The 27,841-nt window shown below is 43.4% G+C and overlaps 1 protein-coding gene across 3 annotated transcripts in view; it reads left to right on the top strand.

Moving 5' to 3' along the window:
- Positions 1 to 1,875: 1,875 nt before the first annotated feature.
- The window catches only part of LOC112228315 (protein Shroom1), a 37,406-nt gene continuing 11,440 nt past the window's right edge, over positions 1,876 to 27,841 (top strand). For 2 of the 3 annotated variants that reach the window (XM_024393523.2, XM_024393522.2), the window contains exon 1: positions 1,878 to 2,080. The gene's annotated coding sequence lies outside the window, so the exon portion shown is untranslated. Of the gene's footprint in view, positions 2,081 to 27,841 lie in introns of all 3 variants that reach the window. The other variant, XM_024393524.2, reaches the window with a different exon arrangement.

Here is a 27,841-nt window from a genome sequence, read left to right as displayed (position 1 = left end):
GCTAACAAAATGTCTACACAGACTATCTGAGTTGACCCTTGTATTGTATATTTTTTGCACTGTCTTTATGCACACTCCCAGGATTCTACACACTCACGCACACTGACACACACATAACCTACACACACATTTATACTGAATACACATATATATAAACATCCTATATGCTGCTGCTACTGTCATATATCCTGATGCCTAGTCACCTTATCTTATGTCATTATAAATAACAATGTTCTTAACTGACTTGCCTAGTTAAATAAAAGTTAAATTAAATGACCCCTATACATTTCTACAGTGCCTTCAGAAAGTATTCACACCTCTTGACTTTTTTCACATTTTGTTGTGTTACACCCTGAATTTAAAATAGTTTAAATTGAGAATTTGTGTCACTGGTCTACACACAATAACCCATAATGTCATGGAATTATGTTTTCATAAATGTTTACAAATGAATGAAAATTTATAAACGGAAATGTCTTGAATAAATAAGAATGCAACCCTTTTCTTATGGCAAACCTAAATAATTTCAGGGGTAGAATATTTCTTAAGCCATATAAGTTGCATGGACTCACTCTGTGTGCAATAATAGTGATTTCTGAATGACTACCTCAGGAAACTGCTCAGGGATTTCATTGTGAAGCCAATGGTGACTTTAAAACAGTTACAGAGTTTAATGTCTGTGATAATAGTAACTATAGTTACTACTGTAGTTACTCCACAATATTAACCTAAATGACAGTGAAAAGAAGGAAGCCTGTACGGAATAATACTATTCCAAAACGTACATCATTTTTTCACTAAAGTAAAACTGTAAAAAATGTGGCAAGGAAATTAACTTTATGTGCTGAATACAAAGCGTAGTGTTTGGAGCAAATCTAACAGCAGGACAATAACCTAAAACACAAGGCCAAATATACTCTGGAGTTGCTTACCAAGATGACATTGAATGTTCCTGAGTGGCCTGGTACAGTTTTGATTCAAATATGCTTGAAAATGTATGGCAAGACTTGAAAATGGCTGTCTAGCAATGATCAACAACTAACTTGACAGAGCTTGAATAATTGTAAAAAATAATAATATGCAAATATTGTACAATCTTGGTGTGCGATGCTCTTAGAGACTTACCCATAAAGTCTAATTGTTGCCAAAGGTGATTCTAACATCTATTGAGTCTGGTGGGAATACAAATGGTTTCACTTCGTCATTATAGAGTATTGTGTGCAGATAGATGAGTTGAAAGAAAATAATGAATTTAATCAAATTTGAATTCAGGCTGTAACACAACAAAATGTGGAATAAGTCATGGGGTATGTATGAATACATTCTGAAGGCACTGTACCTCTACCACTCCAGTATCTCTGCACATTGTAAATATTGTATTGGAACTGACCCTGTAAATATCTTACTTACTTCCCCATGTTCTTCTTATTTTTTGTGTTTTTGTTCTACCTTATGTTATTTTTTAGTAATAATGATTACTACATTGTTGGGTTTAGAGCTAGCAAGAAAGGCATTTGATTGTACTTGTGCACGCAACATTAAAACTTGAAACCTTGACTACAGTTGGTCTTTTGTTATGGTGTGTAAGAAACCTGCAGTTGTTGCTTATTATACAAACATCCCATAGGCATTTCATAAAACCATTAGCTTTTATAACCTATTTATATGGGTTGGAGATAAAGAACATCTAAACTAACTCCCCTTAATGTTTGAATAAGTTATTTGAAATAACATAGTAGAATTCTAAGTCATACTTCATGACTTGCAATCAATTTGTAAAGGGAATATTTAATAAAAGGACTAATATTCAGAAAGCTCCGCCCACTCATCTGCTCATTGGTTGGGCTGGAATTCTATTACCTGTCAGACTTTCCTGTGTGGCTGTTAAATGTAGCCAGTAGCTATACGGGAAGCGTATTAGCTGTGTTTTTTTTCCCTCAAAAACCGTTTGTCGATTTATTTAATATTTGAAATGAGGGGAAACGGTTTTGTTTTTATTCAATTTCAGTCAAAAATAAGAAGGTGAATCATACCTGAGCGACGCAAGGATTCGCAGATTCCTTCAACGTCGATCACCCAGGTATGTGTGTTATTATGAAGTTTAGCAGGTGTGTCGGTTTCGCTATATTCTCTACCAACCTGTTTCGGTCCTGGTCAGGAAATTCTTTGCAGGTTAGCGTTTTTCGTCATGAATCTTGTTCTGGAGGCAGCTCTGCAGAGTGGTCACTAGTTGGCACAGCCACAAAGTCATAAAATCATTTCAACCTAACCATACAGTTTGACTATAGCTCCCAAAAATTACACTTGTTGTATCATCAGTTGTGAAATGCTTTCGGAATATTTCCCAAACTGTATATACATACATATAATGTAGCGTTTTAGTTATAGTGATGTTTATTAAATCGTGAAATTACAGAACTACACTGCGTAATTGTAACCATCCAAGTAAAACTTTTCGTTTTATAGCTAGGCAGATGGCTTACAGTATTTTCAGATGATCATAGCCTGATTGATAGCACTAAGGCATTTGAGATCGATAATTCATTGTGCAAAGGAAGCATATTTGTTATAGTCTGGTTGACACCAGCTCTCGAGTAGTCACGTGGTTCGCGTCAGCCAGGCTATTTGTAAAATCGTCCCAAAACAATATATTGATCACTTTCACTATACCATTTACTTATTTGGGGTTCAAAGCGAAGCTGTTATTGGTAGACTTTTTTTCCCCTTGACATGTTCAAATAACTGAAGCATAGATTGGGAACTTTTGTTTCTAATTTGACACACAAACTAGAGGCCATGAGTAAATTCCAGACACGAAACTACCTTGAACTTTCTTCATAGTCCAGACATAAAATGGTATCCCCGATTTACAGAGTGAGCCTGTCCGGTGGCTTACACAGCCTACCCACCCGTGAGTAAGTGTGGTCTCTGACAGGGGTAGAATTAGGGCCACAAGCTGGAGAGCTTGGTGGGGTAGAAGCCTCACCTTCAGTTGGCTGGACTGGACTGTGATCCAGCTCATCCAGGTGAGTGTATGGCGTGTTCTGGTTTGTTGTCTGCTCTGCTATGTGCAGATCTACCTGACTACAATGATAGAGGGAGCCACCAACATCCACCAGGTAAGAACATGGTGCAACTCTCTGTAGGCATGTTCCCAGCCTACAAAGTCCTGTGTTGTCTCCCGGCAGAGGTTTCATCCATATCGTTACACCCACCTCCAGCTCTGGTAGGTCTCGAGCAGTCCGGTCGTAGAAGCACTTAGCGAGTTGCTTTCTGTGGGGCCAACCATGATGCAGGGCTGAAGTAGCTTGTTAGCTATGGGGATTGTAGTTTGGACAGCTGGGCTGCTGCTTTCTGCTGCCTCCACTGTAAGATGGCTTTCCAGGGGTCGTCGCTGTCACGCAAGTCCTTGGGTAACAGGTTTTTATCAGGGGTCGTTGCTGTCATGCAAGGTTTTGCGTAAATCAAATCAAATTTTATTTGTCACATACACATGGTTAGCAGATGTTAGTGCGAGTGTAGCGAAATGCTTGTGCTTCTAGTTCCGACAATGCAGTAATAACCAACAAGTAATCTAGCTAACAATTCCAAAACTACTACCTTATAGACACAAGTGTAAGGGGATAAAGAATATGTACATAAAGATATATGAATGAGTGATGGTACAGAGCGGCATAGGCAAGATACAGTAGATGGTATTGAGTGCAGTATATACATATGAGATGAGTATGTAAACAAAGTGGCAGAGTTAAAGTGGCTAGTGATACATGTATTACATAAGGATGCAGTAGATGATATAGAGTACAGTATATACGTATACATATGAGATGAATAATGTAGGGTATGTAAACATTATATTAGGTAGCATCGTTTAAAGTGGCTAGTGATATATTTTACATAATTTCCCATCAATTCCCATTATTAAAGTGGCTGGAGTTGAGTCAGTGTGTTGGCAGCAGCCACTCAATGTTAGTGGTGGCTGTTTAACAGTCTGATGGCCTTGAGATAGAAGCTGTTTTTCAGTCTCTCGGTCCCAGCTTTGATGCACCTGTACTGACCTCGCCTTCTGGATGATAGCGGGGTGAACAGGCAGTGGCTCGGGTGGTTGTTGTCCTTGATGATCTTTATGGCCTTCCTGTGACATCGGGTGGTGTAGGTGTCCTGGAGGGCAGGTAGTTTGCCCCCGGTGATGCGTTGTGCAGACCTCACTACCCTCTGGAGAGCCTTACGGTTGTGGGCGGAGCAGTTGCCGTACCAGGCGGTGATACAGCCCGACAGGATGCTCTCGATTGTGCATCTGTAGAAGTTTGTGAGTGCTTTTGGTGACAAGCCGAATTTCTTCAGCCTCCTGAGGTTGAAGAGGCGCTGCTGCGCCTTCTTCACGATGCTGTCTGTGTGGGTGGACCAGTTCAGTTTGTCTGTGATGTGTACGCCGAGGAACTTAAAACTTACTACCCTCTCCACTACTGTTCCATCGATGTGGATAGGGGGGTGTTCCCTCTGCTGTTTCCTGAAGTCCACAATCCTCTCCTTAGTTTTGTTGACGTTGAGTATGAGGTTATTTTCCTGACACCACACTCCAAGGGCCCTCACCTCCTCCCTGTAGGCTGTAGGCCGCAAACTTGATGATTGAGTTGGAGGCGTGCGTGGCCACGCAGTCGTGGGTGAACAGGGAGTACAGGAGAGGGCTCAGAACGCACCCTTGTGGGGCCCCAGTGTTGAGGATCAGCGGGGTGGAGAGGTTGTTGCCTACCCTCACCACCTGGGGGCGGCCCGTCAGGAAGTCCAGTACCCAGTTGCACAGGGCGGGGTCGAGACCCAGGGTCTCGAGCTTGATGACGAGCTTGGAGGGCACTATGGTGTTAAATGCCGAGCTGTAGTCGATGAACAGCATTCTCACATAGGTATTCCTCTTGTCCAGATGGGTTAGGGCAGTGTGGTTGAGATTGCATCGTCTGTAGACCTATTTGGGCGGTAAGCAAATTGGAGTGGGTCTAGGGTGTCAGGTAGGGTGGAGGTGATATGGTCCTTGACTAGTCTCTCAAAGCACTTCATGATGACGGAAGTGAGTGCTACGGGGCGGTAGTCGTTTAGCACAGTTACCTTAGCTTTCTTGGGAACAGGAACAATGGTGGCCCTCTTGAAGCATGTGGGAACAACAGACTGGGATAGGGATTGATTGAATATGTCCGTAAACACACCAGCCAGCTGGTCTGCGCATGCTCTGAGGGCCCGGCTGGGGATGCCGTCTGGGCCTGCAGCCTTGCGAGGGTTGACACGTTTAAATGTTTTCCTCACGTCGGCTGCAGTGAAGGAGAGTCCGCATAAGAGGTTTTTTGCAATCTTGACAGCTGACTCTGCCTTGCCATTTGCCTTTGGGTGCCTTGGAGGCGAGGTCACATGGTCAAACTCCCATTCTGAGGCAAAATGCTTGAACTGTGCAGTGAATTGTGGGCCATTGTCCATGATGACCTTGTCAGACTGGCCTTGCCTTGCAAACTGCACCTTTCATGACCGTCTCTACCTACAAGTCAGGGAGCAGTTACATTTCCTAAAAGTCAGAGTAGTGATCAACAATGAGAAGATATTCAGTCAGAGACAAAAGGACAGAAGTCCATGCTGATGATTTGCCAGGCTCTTGTGGGCAGTTCATATGAAATCATGGTTTCCTTTGGCTGTTTATGAGTGTACTTGTTGAATGTTGTACAGCTGCTGACGTCTTTAATTTCTGCATGCATGTTGGCCAGTATAATGTTTCATGTGCCTGGCATTAACATGCGTCACCTCAAACGTGACTGGAGTGTATTCGTGCCTGGTTCCTCTCAAGGTTTCCTCCTAGGTTCCGGCCTTACTAGGGAGTTTTTCCAAGCCACCGTGCTTCTGCATTGCTTGCTGTTTGGGATTTTAGGCTGGGTTTCTGTACAGCACTTTGTGACATCAGCTGATGTAAAAAGGGCATTATAAATAAATTTGATTGATCTCTGGATGTAGTGATTTGGGGATAATGACCATTTTGTTCCTGCTGTAGCAAACAGATAAGTGGCTTTTAAGTTGTGCTTTTGCCCTGCTCAGTGTGTCGCTGATGTACATCTCTGGTCCTGACGACCTTCATGCTGTAGTTTTGTAGAGTAAGGAGTATGCTTTGAAGCCTCTTGAACGCCTTGAGGAGAGGTTTACTGAATATGGCAATGAGTGGTTTGTGGTCAGTTTCAGCGTTGACCAGCTCTCGGCCATATAAGTAGTGATGTAAGCACTGGCAGGAGAAGACGATGCTGAGGCACTTTCTCATCGGGCTAGCTTTCGTGCATGTCAGCATCCAAGTCCACTTTGGCTGGAGTCAGGCTTCGTAATGTCATAGTAGTGCAACACTACCATGGATGAAGCCAGAGATGTAATCTCCTGCTCCACGGCCTCTTGTTTGGGTAGCCAGTGCCATGGTGTGTCTTTGTCCAGCAACCGGCGCAGATGCTCATGGACTGCCGATAGGTGTGGCATGAACTTTGCAAGATAATTTGCGAAGCCGATGAGACGCTACACTCCTTTTGCATCGGACGAGTTTGGCATGTTGACGATTGCTCTGACTTTGTTTGGGTTCGGCTTCAGGCCTTTGGCCGAGAGAATGTGGAAGTCTTTCACCTTGAAGCTGCGCATTGGCCTGAAGAAGCTGCAGTTAACTGATTGGCAGCACTCCATCTGTACCAAGAGCTTCACATTGTGGTAGCGTTCTGCTTCTTCGTCTGTCATCAGTCTATGATCAGAACATCATCAGCGATGCATTCAATGCCCTTGAGCCCAGCCAGTGACTCATGCTGCTTGCATTGGTATTCCTCAGGCGCCACTGAGACACCAAACGGGAGCTTAAGCCAACGTTTCCGACCCCAGGGGGTCCAGAAGGTAGTCACAAAGATGCTCTCTGTGTCCAGCTTGCATTGCAAAAATGCATCTCGTGCATCCACCAAGGTGAAAGTCTTGGCATTGGGAAGCTTGTAGAGGACATCCTCCAGTGTTGGCATGATGTAGATGTAGGTGATGTAGGAGCGTTTCAGTGCTTGGTTCAGATGCTTTTGGGTCGATGCAGACCCTCCGCTTCTCTGGCTTTTTCACTATGACCATATTGCTGATCCGGTTAGTTGGCTCAGTCACAGATGTCATGTGGCCATTGGCCTCATACTTCTTTAGCTGGGCCTTCTTTAGCTGGGCTTTCATTGCAATGCGCACATTGTGAGAAGCACACTGGGCTGGAGTGACGCTCTCATCCAATTGAAAATGTACCTCCCCAGGTTCCTATTCAACGGCCCATTGAATACATTGTCATATTTGCTGAGTAGCTGTTCTTTGGACAGGGGTCAATGCTGGACATGCTCCACGATGTGCAGGTCATTTGATAGGGTGAACTGCATCAGTCCCAGGCTGCATCAGTCCACACGTGTAGAGCCTGAGAGGAGAGGATGTTGACTGGTTTTCACAATCTCAAACTCCAGCTTGTGTTTGTGTCCCCGAAATAACATGTTAGGTCTCAAAGATGCTCATTAGCTCTCCTGAGTACAGCTTTAGTCTAGTATCGCTGGCAAAATATATATGTTGTCTTTGTAGCTCATTACAATGCACGTAGCACCGGCATCCAGTTGACATTGTTGCAGCTTGTTGTGTAATCGTACTGTCACAAACCATTTATTCCCTCTGAGTGTACAGACTCAATGGATTCATGTATGTAAATGTCACTCAATGTTCTGCTCATCAACACATGGAATCTCACCCTCACTCACCCTTTTTTGGCTTTTTGAGACACACTTTTGCGACGTGATTATTAGTTCCACAAGCTCTGCATGGTTTTCTGTAGGCAGGGCAGTACTCTTTGCCTCGTGCGTGTGCATTTCCACAGTATTTGCATGCTATAGGGCTGTCTGTTCACTGTTCGTGATGAATTACTCTGCCTCCATTGGTTTTGTATGCCTGGTAACAGCATGAGCGTCGGTACGTGGGGTTTCCATTCCAATTCTCTCATGTCAGTGACTTCGGCAGTGCTAATGTTAAGCGTCTCTGTCTTCGTAGACGCCATCTCATGGAAATTCATTTTAGATTTAAGTTATGCAGACATTGTGATTAGTAGATCTGTATAATCACATATTGTTGCCCTATTATATGGTCTGAACGTAGTGAAAAGTGGAAATTTTATTCTGTAAAATTAGAAACGAAAAGTACTGCTGCTTGCGCAGTCAGCATATTACGTCTGTGAAAATATATTTAATTATTTTGGAATGCTAATGTGGAGTGTACCAACTGAGATTTAAATCAACATGGTAATATTTTCACTGATTGCACAAAGGAAAATAGGTCCTACATTATGGAGCGCTTGCTTTGCTTTCCAACTGATCCTTTCTGACATCCTGTGAACCCCGTTCATTGCTGTTCGCAGCTATATTGGTGTGAATTATGAGTTTATTGTATTCTAACTAAACTATGGTGTAGTTGTTGTGTAATAATAGGCCAGTCTATCAACATCTCTAATTGAAGGAATGCCATCACCTTAGAGCTTGTTAAATAATGCAAGGAGGGCACAGGGGTTTTGTCCTGTTGCTGAAACAGCCTCTCTTTGTCCTGTCCGGTCCGGCACACTCCGCAGTGGTCAGGACAACCACAGGTCTGTGAGGGAACATGTTTGCATACACACTTGCATGCAGCACAGAACACACACATTAGCTAAACCAATGCAGCATACTCCTTGTCCCCCACATTCTCTCCAGCACTTATTTTCTGTCTCATTTTGCCTCTCCCTCTATCGTACATTGTCCGTCTCACCCCTACATGCATACCTACATTATGCATTCTAAAAATACACAATAGTTAGCTGTTAGCCATCATGCTAACAGAGCAAGATAACTCTAGCTTTGCTAGAGTCAAGACACGAGTGGTATTTGTGTCTCTCTGGGCTCAAATGCAATAGGTGCGAGATGATATCTACGCAAGAGGAGGAAAATAAGGTGGAACTGATAAATTAACAATTAAATACATTTGGAACTGACAAAGATTATCATCAAGCAGCTTAGGGAAGAGATTTTCCGGCTGATAGCTCAGGTGCAGGGGAAAAAAATATGTACTTTCTAAGCAGCTCAGAAACATAATGTCAGTTCTGAATGCCTCCTACCGCCAAGGGGTCGATGAGATGCGCGGTACTGACCTGCTCCAATCCATAGGACAGATTGTAAGCTCAACTCCGCGGTCAGTGGGAGACTGGACACTGGCAAGGGGAAGAAGGTCGGGTGGGAGGCAGTCTGGTTGACCTCCATATATCCTAGAAGATCCGATTAGGCTATTAAACAGCTTTTCCCCTCTGGAGGCCGACATACTGGCCCTAGGCGTCAGCTCTGGTCCTTGGAGTACACCAATGACCAGCAGCCTTCCTGGGCCTCCCTCCACAGGTCAGACGGTTGCTGACCAAAGAGAAAAAAACAAGGTCTTGGGCCCTCCATCTCCCAGGGGATTCTGACACAATCTGCTGCTACTGGTAAATGTGTGGTGAGTCAGGCTGGCGTGAGTTGAGGCACACCTTCCCCATCGGATTCCATCACAACCACAATCGTTGTGGGCAGCTCGATGCTGATAGATTTTGACCTGCCTGTTGTCCGACCAAGGTCCACTGTCGCCCAGGCGCCCGTGTCCAATACATCAACTCCTTCCTGCCCACCGTTCAAGCCAACTATTCTAACATTGGCAACATTGTCACTCGCATAAGATTTAACAGCATTCGCTTTCGGAAAACTGAAGGACAACTACAACATTTTCTTGAACACCCTTGTTTGCACAGGGAAGAGAACAGTCATCTCTGGCCCCCTGCCATGCTATAGAAATGGTTTGGAACGTTACAGCTACTGCGCTGCCAAACCCTGTCAGAAACTCTACAAAGACAGGAAGGTCTTCTGTTGTGACAATTTTGACTTGCTGTGGGAGAACTCTTTAAAAGAGATGTGATTCACCCTAACTGCAGGGGTTCCAGGATTATCTCCAACATGGTGAACTGCTTAAGAGACTTGATGGTCTGGGATTGGTAATACTCCTGTCCTCCCAGTCACTATAACAAACAAAGGACATGGAAATCGTATTATATACCAGAGAAATAGAAGTGCAGTACATTAAAGTAACCCAATCTATGTTTCTTTAAACTGTTAGCTCCGAGGGTATTGCCTGCAATAATTGTTTGCACTGAAACTAAGGAAGAAGCCTACTGTGGGCAGCCCACTCGGTACCATTGACTCATGGAAATGTCACTGCCATGTAAACCTCAGCATAGCACTAAAAACCAATCAGCCTGTGACAAGTGCTTAGCAAACTTTTGGGAAAGATTGTTTGATCAAATACAAAGTTATTTCACATAACCTTTTGACAAGACTTTCAGCATGCTAATAGGGAAGGACACTCAATGTGCTCGGTACTGGGTTATGGAGTTGCATATCTAATAGAACAGGGTTTTTGTTAATGGAATCCTCTGAGACACTTAACATAGGACAAGTACGCCTCACAAGTCCTCAACTGGCAGCTTCATTAAATAGTACCCGCAAAACACCAGTCTCGATGTCAACAGTGAAGAGGCGACTCCGGGATGCTGGCCTTCTAGGCAGAGTTCCTCTTTCCAGTGTCTGTTCTTTTGCCCCTCTTAAGATGTTATTTTTATTGGCCAGTCTGAGATTTGCAAAAAAAAAAAGCCATATCTCAGACTAGCCAATTAAAAATAAAATCTTAAGATGGGCAAAAGAACACCGACACTGGAAAGAGGATGAAGCTGCCAGTTGAGGACTTGTGAGGCTTCTGTTTCTCAAACTAGACACTAATGTACTTGTCCTCTTGCTCAGTTGTGCACCGGGGCCTCACACTCATCTTTCTATTCTGGTTAGAGCCAGTTGCGCTGTTCTGTGAAGGGAGTAGTACACAGCATTATACGAGATCTTCAGTTTCTTGGCAATTTCTCGCATGGATTAGACCTTCATTTCTCAGAACAAGAATAGACTGAAGAGTTTCGGAAGAAAGGTCTTTGTTTCTGGCTCCAGATACTCAACCAGTCTAAAGAAGGCCGTTTTTTTAAAATTCTTTGATAAGGACAACAGTTTTCAGCTGTGCTAAGATAATTGCAAAAGGGTTTTCTTATGATCAATTAGCATCTTAAAATGGAAAAACTTGGATTAGCTAACACAACGTACCATTGGAACACAGGAGTGATGGTTGCTGATAGTGGACCTCTGTACGCCTACAGTTGAAATCGGAAGTTTACCTCAGTTAGGTTGGATTCATTAACTTGTTTTTCAACCACTCCACAAATTTCTTGTTAACAAACTATAGTTTTGGCAAGTCTGTTAGGACATCTACTTTGCATGATACAAGTCATTTTTCAAACACATGTTTACAGACCATATTTCACTTATAATTCACTTTCACAATTCCAGTGGGTCAGAAGTTTACATACACTAAGTTGACTGTGCCTTTAAACAGCTTGGAAAATTCCAGAAAATTATGTCATGGCTTTAGAAGCTTCTGATGGGCTAATTGACATAATTTGAGTCAATTGGAGGTGTACCTGTGCATGTCTTTTAAGGCCTACCTTCATACTCCGTGCCTCTTTGCTTGATATCATGGGAAAATTAAAAGAAATCAGCCAAGAAATTGTAGACCAACACAAGTCTGGTTCATCCTTGGGCGCAATTTCCAAACGCATGAAGCTGCCACATTCATCTGTACAAACAATAGTACGCAAGTATAAACACCATGGGACCACGCAGTCGTCATACAGCTCAGGAAGGAGACTTGTTCGGTCTCCTAGAGATGAATGTACTTTGGTGCGAAAAGTGCAAATGAATCCCAGAACAACAGCAAAGGACCTTGTGACGATGCTGGAGGGAACAGGTACAAAAGTATCTATATCCATAGTAAAAACGAGTACTATATTGACAACCTGAAAGGCCACTCAGCAAGGAAGAAGACACTGCTCCAAACCAGCATAAAAATGCCAGACTGCGGTTTGCAACTGCACATGGGGACAAAGATCGTACTTTTTGGAGAAATGTCCTCTGGTCTGATGAAACAAAAATAGAACTGTTTGGTCATAATGACCATCGTTATGTTTGGAGGGAAAAGGGGGAGGCTTGCAAGCTGAAAACCATCCCAACCGTGAAGCACTGGGGTGGCAGCATCATGTTGTGGGGGTGCTTTGCTGCAGGAGGGACTGGTGCACTTCACAAAATAGATGGCATCATGAAGGGGGAAAATTGTGTGGATATATTGAAGCAACATCTCAAGATATCAGTCAGGAAGTTAACCTCTTTGGGCTAGACTTTATTGTTCAGAAATGTGGTTGGTACTCTCTTCGTTCGCTGGACTTTATCCTGCTAACTGTTCCAAATGTCTGAACTGAATTTGGTAAAAGGGCTTTTATGTACTCTGCGCCATCGTCTTGGAACACCTTACAAAATACTTTTAAACTGGAAGAACTTGTCCCGATTGGTGTTTTTAAATCACTGAAGAAGGATGTGTGGAGCACCTGTGGAACGGTCGTTAAGACACTTAGTTTACAGACGGTGGGCAATTAAGGTCACAGTTATGAAAAGTAGGACACTAAAGAGGCCTTTCTACTGACTCTGGAAAAACACCAAAAGAAAGATGCCCAAGGTCCCTGCTCATCTGCGTGAACGTGCCTTAGGCAGGCTGCAAGGAAGCATGAGGACTGCAGATGTGGCCAGGGCAATAAATGTCAATGTCCGTACTGTGAGATGCCTAAGACGGCGCTACAGGGAGACAGGACGGACAGCTGATCATCCTCGCAGTGGCAGACCACGTGTAACAACACCTGCACAGGATCGGCACATCTGAACATCACACCTGCGGGACGGGTACAGGATGGCAACAACAACTGCTCAAGTCACACCAGGGACGCACAATCCCTCCATCAGTGCTCAGGCTGTCCGCAATAGGCTGAGAGAGGATGGACTGAGGGCTTGTAGGCCTATTGTAAGGCAGGTCCTCCCCAGACATCACCGGCAACAACGTCGCTTATGGGCACAAACCCACCGTCGCTGGATCAGACAGGAATGCAAAAAGTGCTCTTCACTGACAAATCGCAACTTTTGTCTCACCAGCGGTGATGGTCTGATTCACGTTTATCGTCGAAGGAATGAGCGTTACACCAAGGCCTGTACTCTGGAGTGGGATCAATTTGGAGGTGGAGGGTCCATCATGGTCTGGGGCGGTGTGTCTCAGCATCATCAAACTGAGCTTGTTGTCATTGCAGGCAATCTCAGTGCTGTATGTTACAGGGAAGACATCCTCCTCCCTCATATGGTGCCCTTCCTGCAGGCTCATCTTGACATGACCCTGCAGCATGACAATGCCACCAGCCATACTGCTCGTTCTGTGCGTGATTTCCAGCAAGACAGGAATGTCAGTGTTCTGCCATGGCCTGCGAAGGGCCCGGATCTCAATCCCATTGAGCATGTTTGGGACCTGTTAGATCGGAGGGTGAGGGCTAGCCGCCCCCCCCTACCAGAAATGTCCAGGAACTTGCAGGTGCCTTGGTGGAAGAGTGGGGTAACATCTCACAGCAATAACTGGCAAATCTGGGGCAGTTCATGAGGAGGAGATGCACTGCAGTACTTAATGCAGCTGGTGGCCATACCAGATACTGACTGTTACAGCCCCCCCCGCGCTTTGTTCAGGGATACATTCAATTTCTGTCACATGTCTGTGGATCTTGTTCAGTTTATGTCTGTTGTTGAATCTTATGTTCATACAAATATTTACACATGTTAAGTTTGCTGAAAATAAACGCAGTTGACAGTGAGAGGACGTTTCTTTTTTTTGCGGAGTTTATTTAGTCACTGTGGGGACGATGTCGTCAATGCACTTATTAATGAAGCTGACTACTGATGTGGTAAACTCTTTAATATTATCGGGTGAATCTCTGAACATATTCCAGTCAATGCTAGCAAAACAGTCCTGTAGCTTAGCATCCGCTTCATTCGACCACCTCCCTATTGATCATGTCACTGGTACTTTCTTTGTTTAAGGTTTTGCTTGTAAGTGTGAGATGATTTGCCAAATGGAGGGCAAAGAGAGCCTTGTATGCGTTTGCTTTTACTTTACAAACACAATCTTGAGTCTTGTCGCCTCTAGTTGCACAGGTGACATGCTGGTAAAAAGAAACGGATTTCAGTTTCTATGCATTAAAACCACAGGCCATGAGAAACGCTACCACTGGATATGCATTTTCTCGTTTGCTTATGGCCTTATACAGCTCGTTGAGTGAGAGAGAATAGGAGGAAGAAAGACCACTGATTTGAAAGTTAGATGTCAGTGTAAATGGAGGGCTGCAAAGCTGTCACATGAGAAATGGAACTTCACTGTGGACATGTGACACGAGGCTTGACCCTGCAGATCACATGGAGGGTCCTTTGGGTACAAAGGTGACTCCATGACTGATAATCTCACCTGGCAGGGTCTATGCTTACTCCATATCCATTTGTTCCACGAGACATAAGAACCCCTTTTTTTTTCAATCACAAAAGGGATTTGACAACAAGCCAGCCTTAGTCTAGATGAGAGCCCGAGTCCTACTGCAAAGGGGAACTATGATTTAAAGATGAGGAAGGGGTGCAGGGATCTTCAATGAGACACTGACTCTCTTGAGAAGCACAGTGCTTCCTGAGAACTGTAGGTTGTGGTAGACTTTCTCCTGTCTCCCAAGCGTGTATGAAATGTCAGACATCCTGGTCTCCTGCAGCGGGCCTCTGTCAGTCCCAATCTCTCTCGGAGAGGTACACTTAACACTGCACTCTGGAGAAATTCCCCCATACTGCACCTTGTCTGAACCAATCAGCAAGAGCTGCTGTTAGGGTCATTCATATTCCTGCAGTGATGCGTCATGGAAGTGAGATGACTCGATATCATCCTCAACACACAAGACTATTTTGGACAGTTACATTGATCCCCTATCATCATTTTAGTAAGTTTATTACAAATCTAGTGGCTGCTGGTAGAGCACTCTTAACAACTGTCGTAATCAATCTTATCTTGGTTTTCCTCCTCATGCCAGTCAAGTAATGTGCAATGGCAGATGCCGTGAGTACATCAATATTGTGTTAACCATGTCATCAAAGACCCGGTCCATATACAGGTTTCACAAACAAGCAGCCTTCTACATTCCACTCTGTTTCCAATAACTAATCTTCGCTTCTTCTAACTCTAAAGGAGAAAAATCACCCAAACGATTGTCGGTCTGGACATTACAGGGTGGTTCGTTCGCTTGCTGTCGGCGCGATGTGTTACAGGGACCACCCACCATTAGTGACCGATAGATGTCATTTTTGCCCTTTTTCTAAATGTAGAAACGGTTTGAACTCTGTTTGCTTTTAAAAAGGTAGGAAGCATGAGTTTTTACTCACCAATGGAACAACACAGTGTGGTCAAATACTTTTAACTTTAGTTGTATTCATGATCTGGTTACCTATATGTACAAACGGTTATGTTTTTAGGTAATTACATAGGTTAATAAATAGCTTCTAAACTACCCACAATGCACTATTTCTTGGATGGGCCCCAGCCATCAATTTATTAGTCTCTGCTCTCTCTTTGCTTTGATCCGTGGTTGTGTTTTTAGTAGATTTGTGTTCGTTGTTCAAGCTAGTCTCCAGTAGTTGGGCTCTAGCTTGCCGACCATATTCGTTGGCTGGGCTAATCGCTACGCTACATGACCAAAAGTATGTGGACACCTGCACATCAAACATCTTATGCACGCTGACATGGTCGCCAGGTGTACAATGTTTCCTCTGACACATTGGTGTGGCTGGCTTCTGGGTTAAGTGGGCATTGTGTCAAGAAGCAGTGCGGTTGGGTTGCGTTTCGGAGGACGCATGGCTCTTGACCTTCGCCTCTTCAGAGTCCGTACGGGAGTTGCAGCGGTGAGACAAGACTGTAACTACCAATTTGGATACCACGAAATTGGGGGGTTAAATATATACGTAAAATATAACGCTGCTGGGTTTTCTCAAGCTCAACAGTTTTTCCCCGTGTCTATCAAGAATGGTCCACCACCCGAAGGACATCCAACCAACTTGACACAACTGTGGGAAGCATTGGAGTCAACATGGGCCAGCATCCTTGTGGAACGCTTTCGACAGCTTGTAGAGTCCATGCCCCGAATAATTTAGAATGTTTTGAGGGCAAAAGGGGGGATGCAACTCAATATTAGGAAGGTGTTCTTAATGTTTTCTACACTAAGTGTATTATGCACATAGCTACCTCAATGACCTCACTCCTGCACTTTGACTCCGTACTGGTACTTTGAGTATGTAGCCATGTTATTTTCTACTTCCTGTATATAGCCATGTTTTCTATTTCCTGTACATAGTTATGTTATTGTTACTCTATTGTTATTCCTCGTCGGTGTTTATTTATTTTTCTAAATGTTTTATCTTTTAACTCTGTTGGTAAAGTACCAGTTAAGTTTTTAACTGTTAGTCTACACCTGTTTACCAACAACGTGACAAACTCAATTTAGATTTTATTTTCCCCCTATTTTTTTTTAACCTCTTCTCATCTGTTCTCTCATTTTCATTTCAGGTTACACAGTTCAGGCGGTGTTGCATTGTGGTAATGCTGTGGGGTGATGTTGAATCTCTATGGGTTCTGTTTCACAGCTTTCTCCCTCTCTTTGCCTGGGCTCTGTATGAAGGAACCCAGTCAAAATTAGCCACGGTGGCAGACTGCACACAATGGAGATTAGAAATCACTTGACTCTTCGGAACGATGGTTAAGATTTTTATTAAAGAAGCCATTATGTGGCTTGAAGGGGTCTAATTTCATCATATGATGGTTTTACAGTGGAGTTGGCGGCATACAATGGGAATACATTGAGGATCAGGACTGTGGCTGGAGCTGTAGGGGACAACATTGTCATTTTTTCAGGCGTCTGATTGTGATGGGGGTGTGGTTAAGCTCTGCTTTATCGCTAATGAATAAGTACTATTGAACAGTGGCCAACTGAGAGCAGAAGAATCCCTGCTTATATCCTTGTGACGAGTGGCCAACAATCGCAGGAATTCTGCTTCTCATCAGGAAGCAGACTGACGATGTAAAAACAGCTTGTCAATATGTTGAGACCATGCATTGACGTCCATCCCATTATGTCATCCGTTGTCAGAGGAAAGAGGTCTGTTTCAGCCATTGAAAGGAGGGTCCGTTTGAGTTGTAGCTGGAGGATGTCACCTGGATGGACACCTGTTGGTGGGTAACCTGAGTGACTGGACACCTGTTGGTGGGTAACCTGAGTGACTGGACTTTCTTTTTTTTTATGAAGGCTAGGTAGGGTTACCCTGTGCCATTTTACCGTTGGGGTGTTGGGATTTACACTAGTATTTGTAGTCCCATCTCCCAGTGAAGATGTTAAATGGAGATATATGACATAATACAACCTGTACCAGTAGAGCCTATGTACCTGTCAGCTACAGGCTTATGTACCTGCTGTACCTGTCAGCTTTATCAAGCACATTCCTTTCCATGTGTGCAGTAATTGCCATTGCTAGTGCTCGTGGCTAATGAGGCTAGTGCTTGTGGCTAATGAGGCCATTGCTAGTGCTTGTGGCTAATGAGGCCATTGCTAGTGCTTGTGGCTAATGAGGCCATTGCTAGTGCTCGTGGCTAATGAGGCCACTGCTAGTGCTCGTGGCTAATGAGGCCGCTGCTAGTGCTCGTGGCTAATGAGGCCGCTGCTAGTGCTCGTGGCTAATGAGGCCGCTGCTAGTGCTCGTGGCTAATGAGGCCGCTGCTAGTGCTCGTGGCTAATGAGGCTAGTGCTCGTGGCTAATGAGGCTAGTGCTCGTGGCTAATGAGGCTAGTGCTCGTGGCTAATGAGGCTAGTGCTCGTGGCTAATGAGGCTAGTGCTCGTGGCTAATGAGGCTAGTGCTCGTGGCTAATGAGGCTAGTGCTCGTGGCTAATGAGGCTAGTGCTCGTGGCTAATGAGGCTAGTGCTCGTGGCTAATGAGGCTAGTGCTCGTGGCTAATGAGGCTAGTGCTCGTGGCTAATGAGGCTAGTGCTCGTGGCTAATGAGGCTAGTGCTCGTGGCTAATGAGGCTAGTGCTCGTGGCTAATGAGGCTAGTGCTCGTGGCTAATGAGGCCAGTGCTCGTGCTCCTGGCTAAAGTGTCCGTGATAAGGAGTGGGTTCCATGAATGCGATCATGCACATGCCATTGCAGCGTTAACAAAGAACACCATGTCTGACTGACAACCTCTGGTCCGGTGGCTAACTTTGATTTAGGTTTCTGTTGTCCTCTGGGTTTCTGTTGTCCACTGACTAGGGACACAGTTGAATTGAATCATCAAATCTCTCTTGAGGATTACGTACATGGTTGTGTTAAAGAGGTCTTGGTGTGTTGTTAACAATGTCCTTCAAAAGTACATTATTGTTTTACATAGCTTTCCTTTACCACCTGAGAGTGAAGGGGAGGTTGTCATCCTGGGCCTAAAATGGCTGTCTGAATACAGGTTATTGGAGGGAGCTAGACAATGACCTTGATCTCCTGGCAATAAGGGGAAAGAGTATTGTATTCAACTGACATGTGTCTAGCCCATTGAACCTAATCCCTCTGAATCACGATAAGGTCACTTAGGGTGCATTTACACTGTCAGACCAATTCTGATAATTGATTCACTCATTGTTATTTTGACCAATCAGACCAGCTCTGAAAAAGATCTGATGTGTTTGGTCAAAAGACCAATTTGTGTGGGGGGGGCTGTTTTAAACTGTGTAAACACAGCCGAAGGCTACCACCTCTGATGACAAAGGAAAATGTGAAAGCCCAAACGTGATGTACTATTGTGAAAGTGATTAAGGCGAATGTGCCAGATTTGATCAAATTTGGGAGCTCTCTCCTCTTGTCAGAAATCTAGGCTACTCCTATTTTAACTTTCCTACTTTACTTTTGGTATTTTATTACTATGTCATGAAGGGAGAACTGCAATTACTAAATGCTTTCTGCCTTAAATCTTGGCTCACTTTGATTGCAGTATCTCTCTGTTAAAAGGCCTGCACATTAACGAGCTGCAACAAACACTCAAACTGGACAGTTTTATCTCAATCTCTTCATTCAAAGACTCCATCATGGACACTCTGACTGACAGTTGTGGCTGCTTTGCGTGATGTGTTGTTATCTCTACTTTCTTGCCCTTTGTGCTGTTGTCTGTACCCAATCATGTTTGTACCATGTTTTGTGTTGCTACCATGCTGTGTTGTCATGTGTTGCTACCATGCTGTGTTGTCATGTGTTGCTGCCATGCTATGTTGCCTTAGGTCTCTACGTGGTGTTGTTGTGTCTCTCTTGTCGTGATGTGTGTTTTGTCCTTTTATGTAATTTATTTTTAATCCCAGCTCCTGTCTCTGCAGGAGGTCTTTTGCCTTTTTGAAGGCAGTCATTGTAAATAACAATTTGTTCTTAAATGACTTGCCTAGTTAAATAAAGGTTCAATAAATAAATACATGTAGTGTAATTAATTTGCCCTCCCACTTTGGCTTAATCGTGGAACGTATCATGCATATTCGTCCAACTGAAAGAACATTGCTTCTAATGGACAATAAGTATACCATTTAATGAGGAAAATATTGTATGTTGTGAGGGCTAGTTACATATTCGACACAGGACATATTTCCTCCACAGTTTATATACAATCTCTAATGTGATAATTTTCTGAGCTCTGACAGGGTTTCTGTCTCTAATGGGTTTGTGTGGTGGGGTAAGATGTTCTATCTAGGAGTATCCTATTCACTGACTACCCTGTAATAAATTCTCTGGGAAGTCAGGCATACTACGGCAGGCACAATGGCAGGGTCTGGACCATCGGGGGGGGCAGTTGTGTAAATGCTCAGAGACCGCTATAGAGATGACTCTCCCATACTTTCTGAATTGGACTGGTTCTGTAAAGGCTGTGGCACAACATTGTCGTAGGAAGGAGTTTGGGAAGGACAGGAGTACTGTGAGGTCTTGAGAAAAAGACATGCCAGCAGAGCAACTCTTTTCAACCTACATCAGCCTCCTGTCAGGAAGTGGTTCAATTGTTTGTTTGTCTTCCACAGCCTGCCGTTCTTTCTCTCCCCTCACACATTCCGTAGCCCGCTTCTGTCACTGCTGTTGTGTCACCTCTAGTTCATAAGGTTATGCTTAATGTTGACACTGTCATTATTTAATCCAGTGTATGAAATGGTGAATGATCTGCCCAGGGTTGTGAGTTTCACCGACCCAAGTGAAGACACCATTGTACTTTCTATGTTTCCCTCAAGATGGCCTAATTCTGTGTGGCTGGTTGACACAAGTCCGGTAGGACTAGCTGGAGATTAGCTAGGTTGTTACCCTAAATAAACACACTGAATATGGCCTGCCCCGCAGCTTCACGTTGTTTGTACTGAGTACAATGTCTAGGTTTATCCTCTTAGTGTCATATTGCTAGTTTACTGCCTCGGGCTCTTAATACAAACTTAACTCTATATTTTTCTGTACATGAAAGTAACAAGATGTCATAAGTAATAACTGACTTGCCTAGTTAAATAAAGGGTTAAGAACATTCTTATTTACAATGACGGCCTAGGAACAGTGTGTTAACTGCCTTTTTTCAGGGGCAGAACCACACATTTTTACCTTTTTCAGCTTGGGGATTTGATCTAGCAACCTTTCGGCTACTGGCCCAACGCTCTAACCACTAGGCTACAGCCCTGCTCTTGTTTCATCCATAAGCTCTGGGGGAGGAGGCTTCACAAGTTAATGTTTGCCCAGCTTCAGCTTTAGGATGAGTCAGAATGCTTAACTGTGGTGTTTTTTTGGAGTGCAGAATGTTCTAACTTGCTCTCTGTGTGCTATAAAGGTAAAATATCAACTGGTACTGGGCACTCCTACCAGAGTGGACAGAAATCGTCCCACAGTGTCAAGCTGATGTCCCCCGCCATGCTTGGTGGGCACATTCCAATATTAATTTGTGAGAATGTGGTGCTTATTAGAGCCTGTTAGCCTGTCACTATCACCCAGGGTCTGGTGATGTTTTGTGTCATTTCTCACTGACTGCTCTGCAGTAACTGAATATCTCCACCTTTTCACAAAGCTCTTCCTCTCAATGTTTGTTTGATTTGTCTTTAACAGTGACATTCTCTCTCACCTTGGGACCATGAGGAAAGTCCTGGAACTAAGGATGAGCAAATCTGCATCTCCAATTCTTTGTCTCTTAATGCATGTCATGATTTTCCCTTGTTGAGGCCACAGTTGTTTGGCCCATTCTCGACCTAGGCACTAAAATGGAGGTCATGCTGAAAAGAATTACGTATCCGAAATGCACTTACCCGGTCTTGCAGTCAAATCTTCTTACTGAGGTTTTTAACCCCTCCCTAATAAGCACCCTCCCTCTCTCTGTCTTTTCCCTAATTGAATGCCTGTCTATGATTGGGTGCAATGGAGATTAGTTGCCAGGTATAAAATGGTTTGTTACCATGTGAAGTAGACTAAGTCTGTCCTGAATGGTGCCACATACAGTATAGCTGCCATACAGTTAATTGGGAAAGTATTCAGACCCTTTTAAATGACAGGCCGCTTGGAGTTTGCCAAAAGGCACCTATGGGGATGTTTTTCAGCAGAAGGCACTATGAGATTAGTCAGGATCGCAGGATTTTTTTTATTATTTAGCCTTTAATTTAACGAGGCAAGTCAGTTAATAACACATTCTTATTTACAATGACAGTCTACCCCAGCCAAACCCGGACGATGCTGGGCCAATTGTGCACCACCCTATGGGACTCAGCCTGGATACAGCTTGTGATACAGCCTGGAATCGAACCAGGGTCTGTAGTGACAACTCCAGCATTGAGATGCAGTGTCTTAGACCGCTGCAAAGCTGAATGGAGCAAAGTACAGATCCTGATGAAAGTACAGAACTTGATGAAAATCTGCACCAGATTGCTCAGACTAGGACGAAGGTCCACATCCCAACAGGACAACGACCCTAAGCACACAGCCAAGACAACACAGGAGTGGCTTCAGGACAAGTCTCTGAATGTCCTTGAGTGGCCCAGCCAGAGCCCGGACTTGAATCCGAATGAATATCTCTGGAGAGAACTGAAAATATCTGTGCAGCTCCCCATCCAACCTGACAAAGCTTGAGAGGATCTGCAGATAGGAATGGGAGAAACTACCCAAATACAGGTGTGCCAAGCTTGTAGCATCATGCCCAAGAAGACTATGTTGTAATCGCTGCCAAAGGTGCTTTAACAAAGTACAAAGTAAAGGGTTTGAATGAGGTCGACCAATTATGATTTGTTTTCAACGCCGATACCGATTTATTGGAGCACCAAAAAAAGCCGATACCAATTAATCGGCCATTAATTTTTTTTTTTTTAATATTTATATTTCTAATAATGACAATTACAACTACTGAATGAACAATTAACACTTATTTTAGGTTTAAAATAATACATATCTATTTAGTCTCAAATAAATAATGAAACATGCTCAATTTGGTTTAAATAATGCAAAAACAGTCTTGGAGAAGAAAGTAAAAGTGCATTATGTTCCATGTAAAAAAAGCTAACGTTTAAGTTTCTTGCTCAGAACATATGAAAGCTGGTACTGGTTCAAGCTGGTTCAATATTCCCAGTTCTTAAATATTCCCAGTTAACAAGTCTTAGGTTGTAGTTATTATAGGAATTATGACGCGTTGACTCTGTCTCTCTATACCATTTGTATTTCATATACCTTTTGACTATTGGATATTCTAATAAGCACTTTAGTATTGCCAGCCTAATCTCAGGAGTTGATAGGCTTGAAGTCATAAACAGCGCTGTGCTTCAAGCATTGCTAAGAGCTGCTGGCAAACACAGTAAAGTTTGAATGAATGCTTATGAGCCTGCTGCTGCCTACCACTGCTCAATCCAATATATCAAATCATAGACTTAATTATAATATAATTAACACAGAAATATGAGCCTTTAGTCATTAGTATGGTCAAATCCGGAAACTAATTTAGAAAACAAAACGTTTATTCTTTCAGTGAAATACGGAACTGTTCCGTATTTTATTGAACGGGTGGCAACCCTAAGTCTAAATATTGCTGTTATGTCATAATGATGTAAAATTCTGGCAAATTGGTTTGCAACGAGCCAGGCGGCCCAAACTGTTGCATATACCCTGACTCTGCGTGCAATGAACGCATGAGAAGTGACACAATTTCCCTAGTTAATATTTCCTGCTAACATGAATTTATTTTAACTAAATATGCAGGTTTAAAAAAATATATACTTCTGTGTATTGATTTTAAGAAAGGCACTGATGTTTTTGTTAAAACATCACCCGTTTGGCGAAGTAGGCTGTAAATGAACAGGCACTGTTTTTGTTAAAACATCACCCGTTTGGCGAAGTAGGCTGTAAATGAACAGGCACTGCGTTGATTATATGCAATGCAGAACAAGATAGTTGACCTAGTAATATCATCAACCATGTGTAGTTAACTAGTGATTATGTTAACATTGATTTAAAAAAAAAAAAAAAAAAAAAAAAAAATTCTAAGATAAGTTTGATGCTAGCTAGCAACTTACCTTGGCTCCTTTGCTGCACTCGCGTAACAGGTGGTCAGCCTGCCACGCAGTTTCCTCGTGGAATGCAATGTAATTGGCGTCCAAGAATGCCAATTACCGATTGTTGAGAACTTGAATTTGGCCCTAATTATTCGGCCATGACGATTTTTTTAAATCGGCCAACTTCAAATCTGAATACTTATGTAAATGTGATATTTCATTAAAAACATTTTTTTTATAGATTTGCAAACATTTCTAAAAAACCTGTTTTTGCTTTGGCATTATGGGGCATTGTGTGTAGATTGAGGGGGGATTTTGATACCTTATTCTAAAATGTATCAATGTGGAAAAAGTAAAGGTGTCTGAATACCTTCCGAATGCATCAGTCCCACATCAAGTCACTGCAGGGTCTTAAACTACATCACTTAAAATGTTGATTTGAACTTGCCCTTCAGTGGTGTGTGTGTGTGTGTCAGTCAATAGTCATGTGCATGCTTGCACAAAAACATGTAGATGTACTGGGTCTGTCAGTGGTGGATGTTAAGAATAGCCCTGCTCTCATGTGGTGTTTAGCCTTTGACTCATTCAGTTGGTTGACAGGTGAGAATGGCAGCAGGTCACAGAGGTGACCATAACAACGGAGCACCTCACACCACCCTTCAGACCAGACACTTCCAGCATGAACCAAAATATTAAGCATAACAACCAAGTCCTCATCAGATAAATACATACAGGCCACTATCATACAGTAAAAAAACCTACATCTCTAGACTAGCTGTGAGTTTGCACTCTGTTGACCATGATGAAAGCTGGTGAAATGGGTCTAGATGCTTATCAGTCAGGCAATGAGCATAATGTCATAACATCTGCACGACCTTGCACTGACACAAGTGAGTAAAATCTAACTTCTAGGCCCAATGTGTTTGGAAATTAAGACAAATGTTTGGGGCCTGCAATAGGGGAGAGGATGGAAAATGGTGTTTGGGTCCTCCTGGTTGTCGGTCTTTGAGTGTTTGGGCGAGAGCAGCACCCACCCCTGCTGCTTGGCTGCTGTCCATGTGCCTAGGACCCTGGGAATGAATCGTGCCTGGGCCCTGTCTGTCTTTGAAGCCAGCGAGGAATGCATGGCCTTTTTTTCCGGACAGCACTAGCTATCTGTGGTGAAATGTTCCCTCTGCCACAGAGCTCATTGTGCATCAGCAAGGCGGACAGACGTCACAGGCATGCGATCGCCGCCTCTGCTTGGTCTTGGGGGGGGGAGAAGGACTCTTTTCTCTGGAACTCTTCTTTACATCTTCTCCTGGTAACTTGTTTTTTTGTTTTGCTCCTTCATTTTCCTCATTCTAACCCTAATAGTTTTATTAAATTCAAGTGTTTAACTTGGAAATTTGGTGTCATTTATTATTTTTCTCATACGGAATCAAAAACGTGAACAAATTGGTCAGTGGATTTGGCAAGTTGTTTCCGTCTGGTGCTCTTCAAAGATAATTCTATTTTAGATCTGTTGGTATGAGTTGAGTCGACTCTAATGGAAGTCACTGTGATGGTTTGTTCAGTTTGCTGGTGTGCGTGTTAGTGTATTTGTCTGGGACATTTAGCCTCTGTCCTCTCTGACATTTTGTCACCGGCTGTCCTTCCCATCACTTCCACATGAGCGCTGGCCTGTTTGGTCCCATTAATGTGTTCTAGCTAGCAGTTCAGGACTGGGGAGAAGCCTGGCAGGCCCAGGCAGCCGCTGCACATGGAGAAACGGGTGTCACTCCACAACACACACAAACAAACCCCTTTTAACATCACTAACTAGACCTGGGAGGTCTGTATACATGTGCACCTGGTAGCTGGAGATTTTCATACAGTCTGCTGCAAACCAGGGGACTAGGGTGAGCTCTGTCACACTTTGGGGTGTGGTGGGACTTAGAACAGAGCAACCTCAGCCATTTTGAATGGTGGTTATTTGACCAATTTGTTTGTTTATCTGTGTTGGCCCATGAGGGAGTGAACCCTGGTCGGCATAGAGGACTGTGGTGCTCATTGGCTTGTCTTTGTGTTGGCCACACTGATCTGTTTGTATGTGTGACTAATCGCCAGGAGGCCTGCATTCTTCTTAGTCTACCATCACCCCACATTAAGGCCGCCTGTTGGTGGACTTTATCATTATTTTGATGTTTGGTAATATCTGTATTGTAAACACCATTTTGGGCAGAAAGACAAGTTTCACTGTTAATGAAAGCTTAGTGAATCTCTTCCGTTGCAGGAACATAAACAAGGCCAACATGAAATTTAAAATATTTAAGTTATTGGAGAAAGTTATTTTGGAACTTGTTATTGCTTCCTGATACAGAATGAGGAAAATGTCCTTGATTTTGGATTGGATCTTGGATGGTTGAGGGGCAGCTCTCGAGGGGAACTGGGGGGGGCGGGGATCTTGGATGTTTGAGAGGCAACTCTCGAGGGGAACTTGTATGTTTTATAAAATTCTATTGAAACAATAAAATAAACCACAGCTTACTACAGGGGCTCCCAAGTGGTGCAGTGGTTTAAGGCACTGCATCTCCGTGAAAGAGGCATCACTACAGTCCCTGGTTCGACTCCAGGCTGTATCACATCCGGCCGTGATTGGGAGTCCCATAGGGCGGCGCAATTGGCCCAGCGTCGTCCGGGGTAGGCTGTCATTGTAAATAAGAATTTGTTCTTAACTGATTTACCCTGTTAAACAAATACATGTTTTTACATCCTTTCTGTATCTAACACCAAACACTCAACATATTTTATCATTTTAGTAATAAAATAAAAAACGTTTTTAATGTGGTCAGTATGTTTTTCATTAGGTCTAGTCATTCAAACACATTTCATTGAGTACGGTGTATGTGCTTGGTTGGTTTCCTGATAAGTTAAACCAACACACAGTGCAACATGCAGTGCTTCAGTTGTGGCTAACCATAAAATAGTCATTACACACATGACTAATCCCCAAATACAGTATGTTTGCCAAGTAGATATGGAATTCCAGGCATTTTCTGTGCGCTGTGATGTACACCTCAAAGTTGTAATTAGGGTCTGGTTTCACAGGCACCTCTAACAGGTGTTCCATGCTGTACAGTGCATTCAGAAAGTATTCAGACACCTTGATTTTGTACATTAGTCTTATTCTAAAATTGATTCAACTGTTTTGCCCCCTGAATCTACACACAATACCCTGAATAACAAAGCAAAAACAGGTTTAGACATTTTTGCTAATTTATTACAAATACAAAAATATGACATTTACACAAGTATTCAGACTCTTTACTCAGTACTTTGTTGATTAACTTTAGGCAGTGATTACAGCGTTGTCTTGGATATGACGCTACAAGCTTGGTACACCTGTATTTTTGGAGTTTCTCCAATTCTTCTCTGCACGTTTCCTCCAGACGTGGTGCTTGGCATTCAGCAGGCCAAAGAGTTCAATCTTGGTTTCATCAGACCAGTGAATCTTGTTTCTCATGGTCTGCAAGTCTTTAGGTGCCTTTTGGCGAACTCCAAGCGGGCTGTCATGTCCCTTTTTACTGAGGAGTGGCCTCTAACATAAAGGCCTGATTGGTGGACTGCTGCAGAGATGGTTGTCCTTCTGGAAGGTTGCTCACCTCCCTGACCAAGGCCCTTCTCCCCCGATTGCTCAGTTTGGCCTGCCGGCCCGCTCTAGGAAGAGTCTTGGTGGTTCCAAACTTCGTCCATTTAAGAATGATGGAGGCCACTGTGTTCTTGACCTTCAATGTTGCAGAAATGTTTGGGTACCCTTCACCAGATCTGTGCCTCAACACAGTCCTGTTTCTGAGCTCTATGGACAATTCCTTCGACCTCATGGCTTTGTTTTTGCTCTATCATACACTGTCAACTGTGGAACCTTTTTAAGGTAAAATCAAATTTATTTGTCACAAGGTGTGTGTGTGTGTGTGCGCACGCCTTTCCAAATCATGTCCAATCAATTGAATTTACCACAGGTGGACTCCATCCTTGATATGTTTCTACAACTTGATTGATCAATGGGAACAGGATACGCCTGAGCTCGTTTTCGAGTCTCACAGCAAAGGGTCTAAATACTTATGTAAATAAGGTATTTCTGTTTTTTATATTAAATACATTTGCAAATGAAATAGTACCCGCAAAACACCAGTCTCAACATCAACCATGAAGAGGCGACTCTGGGATGCTGGTCTTCTAGGCAGAGTTGCAAACAAAAAGTCAGATCTCAGACTGGCCAATAAAAATAAAATCTTAAG

The sequence above is a fragment of the Oncorhynchus tshawytscha genome, linkage group LG30 (genome assembly GCF_018296145.1).
Source record: "Oncorhynchus tshawytscha isolate Ot180627B linkage group LG30, Otsh_v2.0, whole genome shotgun sequence".
In the NCBI taxonomy this organism is placed as follows: domain Eukaryota; kingdom Metazoa; phylum Chordata; class Actinopteri; order Salmoniformes; family Salmonidae; genus Oncorhynchus; species Oncorhynchus tshawytscha.
This window is presented reverse-complemented; position numbering and strand designations above follow the sequence as displayed.